This window comes from Conger conger, chromosome 12 (genome assembly GCF_963514075.1).
Source record: "Conger conger chromosome 12, fConCon1.1, whole genome shotgun sequence".
NCBI classification, from domain to species: Eukaryota; Metazoa; Chordata; class Actinopteri; order Anguilliformes; family Congridae; genus Conger; species Conger conger.
The window spans coordinates 9568561-9576755 of NC_083771.1; the positions used below are offsets into that span (position 1 = coordinate 9568561).

Below are 8195 nucleotides of genomic sequence, written 5' to 3' on the forward strand. Positions count from 1 at the left end.
AGAACTGACCTTGGCCTTTTTGATCTATGCCATGTATTAAATCTAATTCTGCATTGTGCTGTGATGTCCCTGGGTAGATTCACGTGTGTGACCTGACATGCGTTTCAGACAATGAATGTTTATGGCAAACTATGTTTGCAGCAAACAGTTTCCGTTGAACGATTTTAAATGAACATTCCATTTAGTTCACCACCAATGCCTTTTTAATACAAATGGCTGCAACTTGTCAGCTTGCTGATTTGTTGCTTACATGTGATTTATTTTTAAAGGTAAGAACCAATATTACATTTATTAAAGTCTATTAAAACAGCCAAATAATTGTGTTTTCTCCATCAGTAGCCATTTTTGTTTGCCAAGCACAACCTTTTCAAACAGTTAGCTAACGTTAGAGACAAACAGAATAGTTTGAATATATTGGACGCACGTCTGGCATGGTAGTGTAACTCTTCCGCTGTCCCTGCAGACAGAATGGATGGACTATGCCTTTCCAGAAAACACTACTCCACAGTGAAACAGATGCACCAATGCTCAAATGACAATGGCGAGACACCCAGATAACTTTTTTTCCCCCTAAAGTTGCGATTGACTTGTGGACACATGTGGAAACGTCTACGCTGTCTCATCTGGCAGATGTTTGGGGGGGTTTGCAGAGATGAAAATTAATTTTAATGCCACCAATTTTCAGGCCTTTTTATGCAAAACAAGTTCCTGCATCCAGAAATCTTGTGAACCTAATATTCTGACCGAGAAATGACCTGCTACAGAGGGAAAGTCTCAGACAACAGCAATATGTACACTAATTTTTAATGTCAGGTTTTGTTACAACACAGCTTTTCTATTTCAACACAAAAACCCACAAGTTTGCGGTCTTGGAAATGCTTACTTGTACTATTGAAGCCATTTCAGGAATGCCTTTTTCAGTGAAAAATACTCTAACCGCATTGCACTTGAGATGCTATCTTTGCGGCTGTGCCTTTCTGTACCTTGGATCTTCTGAGCGAGACCATGGGCAGCTTTTATCTTCTTTGTTCACAAGTCACACAAGCACAAGAATCAGGCATTGGAGCAGCAGTAAGATAGAAAATATTCCCTGACCTATAATAAAAAATAATTTATTCTTTAGCAGATGCTTTTGTCGAAAGCGACTTACAGTTGATTAGACTAAGCAGGGGACAACACCCACCCTGGAGCAATGCAGGGTTAAGGGTCTTGCTCATCTAATCGTGGCTACACAAGGGGCTTGAACCACAAATCTTCTGGGTCCCAGTCATGTGCCTTAGCCACTAGGCTACAGGCTGGCCTTTGGACCTCCTGACCCTGCAGACCTGCTGAATGAGATGTATTAAACATGCAGGGTGATGCGCATGTGGCTCCAGTTGTGCCATGAGATGGGAGAGTTTCGGTAGGCCTGGGTGGTGGCATCTCACCCTGTACCACGGATCCCCATTGGTTGATTGGGCCCCTCCTGGAAGCCTGCTTGTAGCGGTATCTGTGGGAGCCCGGCTGTGAAAAGCGCTCCTCCGCTCCCTCCCCTGTAGATAGCAGAGGCCTATTTACCATATGCACTAGACTTGATGTTCATGGCTGTAGACGACTGTTACTGTCTGTGAATTTTACCTTATCCAAACTGTTCTGTAGCTGTTCTAATGACCTTCGGTGTGCACTTACTGTGCATCACCTTGGATAAAAGCATCTGCTAAATAAATGCAATGCAATTAAATGTGGTGAGGTTGCGGCAAACATGAGCACTGATAAAACACGATTGGTTGTTCTGAACCGTGGAGAAAATTGGGTGGAAAGGGGATTTTTTAGAATAACGTTTGGTACAACACAGCCATGTGGCATTTCCCTGTCCTTTGAGAGGAGATGAGAGCTCAGAGCTCTCTCCAATCTGGGACGCAGGTCTGCTGGGGCTCCACTGGTGGTTCATACAGAAGTATCCGGTTTCTAGACCCATTAGCCTCGGGCATTTTATCACCTCCAAAAAGAGGAGAAGAAAATGAGGGGGGGGGGCAGTGGCCATTACCGTGGCTCTGAGACTGACACTTCCTAATGAAGGAGGCCAGTGCAACATGAGAGCGGTCTCGTCCTGTCTGCCTATTGATAACATGTGCTTGGAAAATTGGACACAGTCTTCAGGGTGGGTTGGGAACTGCGAAGTGAAATTTTGGCTTCAAAAGCCCTGTTGGGTGTTAGGAACAATTATAAACCTGGACGGCTGGTCCCACAATAAAAGGGGGGGGGGGGGGGGGGGGTCGAAAGCAGGTGTGAGGCTTCCCGTTAGACAACACCCACTTAGACCAGTTTGGGGGCTTGGGGGGGGGGCTTTAGCCACAAGGGGCTACTTCAGTCTCAAGTTCAACCCGTCTGTTTCAGTCCTGTCAGGTCTCTTGGGCCCTCGGTAAAGATTTGGGGATTTGAACCCGAAGCACTGAATATGTGTGTGTGTGTGCAGCTATGGGTGTGTACATGGGTATGTACCGTGTTGTTCCGCACAAACAAAACAAAGAATACACATTTGAGTGTGTGTATACATCTGTGTAACAGACTAATCAGCAGACAAACAGTCACACACCTTGGCTGGGAATTCATGGTATGGAACGTCATCAGCCTGCAGGCTAGCAGCAGTGACATCAAAATATATTCTGTCTGAAAATCGATGGGTCGCTTTGACATTAGTATTCTCCAGATGCTAAACAACATCATTCTAGTGCTGAAAGACGTTGTTCAGTGATATGAATGATATCGAGGGATGCAATACAGTGTTTATTTCACAAGGACCCCCCTTCTCCCCCATTCCCCAAAACACACACATGAATCCACACTTATACACATACATTTATCACATTGCAGCAAACACCCGTCTCAGTTTCCCATATAAATGACAGTGAAGTAGCCGGGGGCTATGTGTAACAGTAATAGCTATGTGATTATACTGGCACTTAGTGTATAATAAATATGAAAACTGGATATCAGGGCGCAGGAGGGTTAAAGGGTGTGAAACCATACTCCTGTGCCCTGTTCCCAACCCAAATTTATTTACTGAATCGAAATTAAAGTAAATGAAAACTCAAATACAATATCAAGGGCATTTTTCAATTCATTAACTGAATTTCAGTCAATCCCCTGGACTGACTGAACTAACGTGGAATTGACCCAGGAACCCTGCTACAAAGATGCAGAACAGTCGCAAAGAGCAGAAAAGAAAGGAAATAAACTAAATCAAGAAAAAGAAAAGTTAGATATAGACAATGATGGCAAAGCTGGGTGAAATGAGGAGGTGGAACTATTTGCCTTTACTCTGTCAGTATTAGACACACAATGAAGGCCTCCCTTTTAACTCTCACCCAAAGCACCCCCCCCCCCACACACACACACACACACATACTCATTTCCACCCACACGCAGGCATTGTAAATGAATTCGCCACAAGCATTTAGTTTCCATAGTGAATATTGCACACACTTTCTTGTTCCCTCTGGGCTGGTACACTGTGATCTCTCTCTGTCTTCCAATTCTTCTCCCTCTGTGCCCTTGCTCTGTGTCCAGGTTACTTGGAGTCTGATGACATAACAGCGAAATTGTTTGTGCGATTGCCTGTCAACAGCCTGACGGGTAAGGCTGTTGCCCATTTGAATCAAATTTGAGTAAAAAAGAATGAATGGAAAAGTTCAACTATGAAGGATATTCCCTTTGAGAAGTCAAAATAGTCCATGGAACATGTAGGATGTTTTTAAATTATACGCCTGCTTTTGTCTTGATTAAACACACAAGTATTCACCATTTCAAAGACAGGCAGAGAAGTCTAGAGCAGTAGTCGCCTATATGTTTCAAAGTTGGCGTTAGTCTTGGAGGGTGACTCCCTTGCTCTTACAGGGAGAGATACAAGTGGCTAGTGCTGTTGAGCCCAGTCTGAATACACTGCAGAAGGAACGCTCTTTCCTCTCTTTCTTCATCGTTCATCTCTCTGCATCTCCTGTCCATGCCCTATGAAGGAGAAGAAAGGACACAATGCTCTTTGTCACTCCGGAGACTAACATCAATGTACACAACTCACTGTGAATGGCTCTCACTAAGAGCATCTGCTGAGTTACTGTTTGTGAGTTGTTTGTACATACTGTTTGTACATACAAAAACCTAGAATCAGGAATAGATACTGAAAGCTTTCTTATACCTGCTCGATGGAAGTGATTGAATACATCCGACTAATCAGAAAAGGCTGAGAAGCCAACTGTCCAATTACTTTTGGTCCCCCAAAATGGAAGGACTATGCATAAAATGGATGCAATTCCTACACGGATCATCCGGTATGGATGTAAATAACCAGAAATTAAAGGCAACAGTCTGCACTTTAACCTCATATTCATTATTTAATTCGAAATCCAATGTGCTGGAGTACAGAGCCAAAAGAACATTCATTTTATCACATACTTATGGACTGCACTGTACATGACTGCATGTGAGAGCTTTAAAAAAAAAAAAAAACTGTCATGGAACGACAGACAAATAAATCTACATCTGTCAGAGTTTTGATAGGAAGCAGTTCCATGACAACCCATCACTGAGGCCTCCAGTCTCCAGTCCCCAGTCCCCAGTCCCCAGTCCCCAGTCCCCAGCTATGAGCAGCAGTTACCATCTTATATTGGCTTGGCTGTGCTGGTCTCCAACACCTCATTTCTGACAGTGGAAATGTTGATTGATGCACCAATGTTCACATACGCAGGCTAAGATGAGCAGCTCACTTCCTGCTGTAAATGTTCTCAAAAATAAAGTCTCAGATTGTTTTTTAGGTACGCTGCTTACTTTTACAGGGAATCGGCAGGGAATCTGAGGTCTCCACCTGTATTGATTTCTCCATCTAAAGTTCTGAATCCCCAATACACCGAGCAGACACGCGCATAATTATTCAAGTATACTGCTCTGATCGCTGCAGTTCCTCGTTTGAATTCTCGCCCTCTAGTGGAGCACTACAGCAATAACACGTTTTTCCACTGCCCAACGGAGAACAATTACAACTGAAAAGGAGCTCCGCTTGAAACATTAAAAAGGCAAGCATTTAGAAACATAACACAGAACTATCTACCCATATTAATCATGTTTCTGGTTTCAGTATGTCTTAAAACATTGGTCAAAAATATCTTAAAAACTGTCATGATCATGGTTATGCAGTTCCACCATGGATTAGATACAAACATGACACAGCTGATTCCCTTAAAATGCAGGACATGGGGAATCGGAAACCTAAACGTAAACCAAAACAGATCACTTTAAAATAAATGAAAATGTATCCTCAAACGTGTAACCGGTAATATTTTAGATCACATTTTCCTTTCGCATGCAGAATCTTTCCTTTCAAAGCCATTACGTCATTCCCTTTCAGCCTGGTGCTCTTTCAAAGGAAAAGCATGAACTTGGATTGAGGCAGCAGTCGACTGAAATCATGTCACTTCAGAGAAGAGGCATTTAATGGAATAACGGCATTGTTCCCTCTCTAAAGGGAGAATCTTGTCCGTAGCACAACCTGTCCCACCACAATCCTCCGCAATCCCATCTCATCTCATTTCTCACCCTCTCATTCTTTATCCTCCCACCTTTCTCCCATTTCACTCTCTAAAGGCGCCCTCATCCCTCTATCATTCTCTCTGCGACCTTTAACCTCTGAGTCAGCTGGGGTGCTTCTGGTAAACCTCCTCTTGCCATTCATGCAGTTTAATAAATGGATGCTGTCAATAAATAAATAATATTATTATTATTTATTATTAATTATTATTCATTTGCTTCACCAGTAAAAAGAGAATACCAGAGGCAGACCACTAATGGACTATATTTGATATTGTGTTGTGTTATTATATTTGTTTTGTGTTTCCAGTGAAGAGCTGTTCAGAGTCTTAGACCTTCTTCCTGTTAGGCAGCCACTGCATTGGCACTGGGGGAAGGTTTCCATTACCACAAGCACAATGAAAAAATGTTTCTTTGGATAAAATCTACTTTAAAATTATTTTATAGACTTTCTGAATTGAAAATATATAAGTTCATGCACACACACACACACAAAACATGTTTTCACATAAAAAAAGTTATACTAATTATAAAGGAATATGTTAATATGTAATACCAATGTTGGCCATCACGTGATTGGGGTTTAGTTCTTTTTCTATGCTGAATGGAGCAGAACGTAAAACACAAATTAATCTGTACCTTTATTGGCAAAGATAGCTACATCAGTGACCAGCGCTCTTGGGTCTTGCGGAGATCCGCTGTGTGTGAGTGTGGCCCCTCTCTCACACAGACGGCCCTGTGCTGTAATTAAGCAGGGATGTGGGGGACACCAGTGGAGCGGGCTGAACAGAGAGGTTGTACGCTAACACAGCCGCCAATGCTCGATGTCCAGGAAAGAGCTGTGCAGTGCTGGTCCAATGAGCAGCCTGTAGCGTAGTGGTTAAGGTAAATGACTGGGACACGCAAGGTCGGTGGTTCTAATCTGCACAGCCGTTAACCCTGCATTGCTCTAGGGGGGATTGTCTCCTGCTTAGTCTAGTCAACTGTACGTCGCTCTGGATAAGAGTGTCTGCCAATAATATGAGCGAATGAGTGAGGCTCCTTCCTTACAGTATCCCCAGTACCTGCATCAAGGGGTCCAGCATCTAATGCTACGCATGTTGCAGTTTGTGAAATTTATTACGCGCCATGATTACAGACGTGATCTAGAACAGACATACAGTTCGTATATGAACAGAGACCCATAGAGGTCACTTTCACATAGGGTCACGGTTTATCAGTGTTGGTCCGGATCGTTACAGGATCAGGTCTTTAAAGCAGAGACTACAATACCCATAAGCCCCTCTTAGACCGTTCCACTGCTGCTCTCTACAACTGAGACCGCCCCACCCCCAGCCTTCCCCATCGACCTTCAGCCTCTCCAAACTCACACGAGCCAACTGCCCCAACGGACCGGCCACATGGGCAATCACCAGGCCGTCTACAGAGATTCTCCACAGTTCACATTTCATATTCAATTTCAGTATAAATATGACCCCAACTGCAAACTTGATGGAGTCCAGGAAGACATCTGTCCCACCATGCATTGCAGGAACAGGAACGACAGCTGAGGTGGGCTTGGTGCTGGTAACTGTTTTCATTTTAAACAACAGCTGCAAATGACAACCTCTAGACAAGGTACTGCATATAACAATTACTTATTGTAAAGTTTAACCATTTGTAAGTAAATAAACCAATATGACTATGAATGTCATACGATAAGGATCATACACAAAGATCTGCTCCCCTCAGGGATCTGCTCGCCTCAGAGATCTGTTTGGGGTCCTCACATATATTTGTTGTGTCGTGTCGTGACGTGTATTGATGTGTCGTGACATGTAGTGTCGTGTCGTGACATGTAGTGTCGTGTCGCATTCTGCTGTAGACCAGTGATCAGGCACTGTGATCAGACTGTTCACAGCTCTGTTCTTGGCTCTGTGCTGAAAGCACACTCCTGGCCAGCAATGGACAAAACATGAAGCTGGGTTGGAAAGCAAGAGCACAGCATGAGGGTTTGTACATACTTCACCATTAGTGTTGGTACTAGTACGGTGCACACATGTATTTGTGTTGGGTGTTGCATAGTCCATTGAGACTATATGTGTGTAAGTTTAAATAATAAAGAAACACTATCAAGAGAACAGTTTGAGCCACCGTTATGGCAAAATAGTTGGATATACATTGTTGAAACATTGCAGAGATCTTATGACACGACCAAAGGGACATTATACACTATATTACACTATATTTCACGGCAGTTTTACTTTTAATCAGACAACGGCATGAACAGCTATGTTCTGAATAAGTCATTTAAAACAAGTTTACAGCGATCAAAGTGTGATAGATCACAGTAAATCATTATACGGAAGGACCCCAAGCAGATCTTTGATCGAGACAGGTCTGAACGGAGAGTGCAAGACGAAACAACTGTGCGCAAAACATGGCCAAACAAATACACAAAATGGAAGGAGGAAGAGAGAGAGAAGCCAGCGTTCGCTCTTCACCTCCGCCGTGTCCTTCACACCACATTCCAGGTCAAACCTGTCAAAACGCAACGTGCTAAAAATGGCAAGGAAACAAAACACTTTTTTTTTGGCAGACGATTTTAATCATCTTTCATTTTACCACAAAAAAAACCTTGAACCCACACCTTGACC

The 8195-nt window shown here is 43.2% G+C and overlaps 1 protein-coding gene across 1 annotated transcript in view; it reads right to left on the reverse strand.

Annotated features, from left to right (window-relative positions):
* Positions 1–8123: 8123 nt before the first annotated feature.
* ass1 (argininosuccinate synthase 1) overlaps positions 8124–8195 on the reverse strand; it is a 25379-nt gene continuing 25307 nt past the window's right edge. Inside the window, exon 15 of the mRNA XM_061262063.1 lies at positions 8124–8195. This exon is cut by the window's right edge and continues 158 nt beyond it. The gene's annotated coding sequence lies outside the window, so the exon portion shown is untranslated.